General features: G+C 31.9%; 1 long non-coding RNA gene across 1 annotated transcript in view; it reads right to left on the bottom strand.

Moving 5' to 3' along the window:
• Positions 1-730: 730 nt before the first annotated feature.
• LOC108544666 (uncharacterized) overlaps positions 731-1,210 on the bottom strand; it is a 33,495-nt gene continuing 33,015 nt past the window's right edge. The window contains exon 3 of the long non-coding RNA XR_001889924.1: positions 731-806. This is a non-coding gene — a long non-coding RNA (uncharacterized LOC108544666). The remainder of the gene's footprint in view (positions 807-1,210) is intronic.

The following is a 1,210-nucleotide window of genomic DNA, read 5'->3' as shown; positions in this document are numbered from 1 at the left end:
AACTATGCAGCATATATTTAAACAATTATTAAGATAAAATATAAGTATTATTCAGAGAATAATATAGAGAGTATTTGTGTGTGGTATCTAAAGAAATTGTATCCCAAATAAATCACTTCTCAGATTATGAGACATAAGTTTGAATACATTTCACATTTATTTACAACAGAATCGAATGTTCATCCCCACCTTTCACCCACATTCAATATCACCTTTACATAGTTTTTTCCATTTTAATGATTATTATTGACCACTAGAGGGAGAAACAACTAAAGCTTTGAAATTTTTGATAAATTTGAAAGATTATTTAAATGCCAGCAGTGAAATGTACTAATTGTAGTGAAATATGGATTCACAGAAGGTGCTAGCATATATTCTTGGTTGTTGGAGATCTGTTGATTCTATGGGGTCCTGCAGAAATAATGTAACAGAAAGGTGATGTAACTTCTCCCAAGGGTGAGGAACAATGTGTACTATGGTTGACCAGCTAAATTAGTTTTGTTCAACTTGTGCCTTTGCCCAAAGAGTAAGTGTGGAAAATAAACCTGTCTAATTAAAATGAATGATGAAAGGATTAAATGCTTTGGACTTCAAAGATGGGAAAATGGCAGTAAAGGAAAAATATTAACATAATCAAAACAATTTCCCTATGCTTTGCCTTAAGTGCACTTGACAATTAATACTTACAATTATGGGCTAGGTACAGTGGCTCATGCCTGTAATCCCAGCACTTTTGGAGGCCTAGGTGGGATGATCACTTGAGGCTGGGAGTTCAAGCCTAGCCTGGGCACACAGTGAGACAGCATCTTAAAAAACAAAATTATGGTTAAACATGTAGAACATATTTGTTTAAAAGTGGCTGAAAATTCTGACCAGCTAAAGCTGTATTTATTTTAAACTACTCAATATATGAGTACTTTGAACTCTGTTGCTTAGTTAGAAAATGTCTTTAAACTATTTTTTTTTTCAAGAAATTACTGATTCTATTAGGTATAAGAAAATTGTATAAAATATGTTAATTCCACAAATAAATGTTTAAAGTCTACTCAATGCTAGGTACTCAGGAAGCCCAAAACTGGATTAAACATAAATATTTTCCTAAAGAAGTTTGTAGACTTAAAAACCTATTCATAAAAACCTGTAAAACAAGGTAGATGTAAGACATACCATTAGAGAAGAGGCACTTTATGTATTAAGAAGGAAAAAAAAT

Source organism: Rhinopithecus bieti, unplaced genomic scaffold, assembly GCF_001698545.2.
Source record: "Rhinopithecus bieti isolate Rb0 unplaced genomic scaffold, ASM169854v2 scaffold_21703, whole genome shotgun sequence".
Classification (NCBI taxonomy): Eukaryota; Metazoa; Chordata; class Mammalia; order Primates; family Cercopithecidae; genus Rhinopithecus; species Rhinopithecus bieti.
Note: the sequence above shows the minus strand (reverse complement) of the source record. Positions and strands in the feature narration are given on the sequence as shown.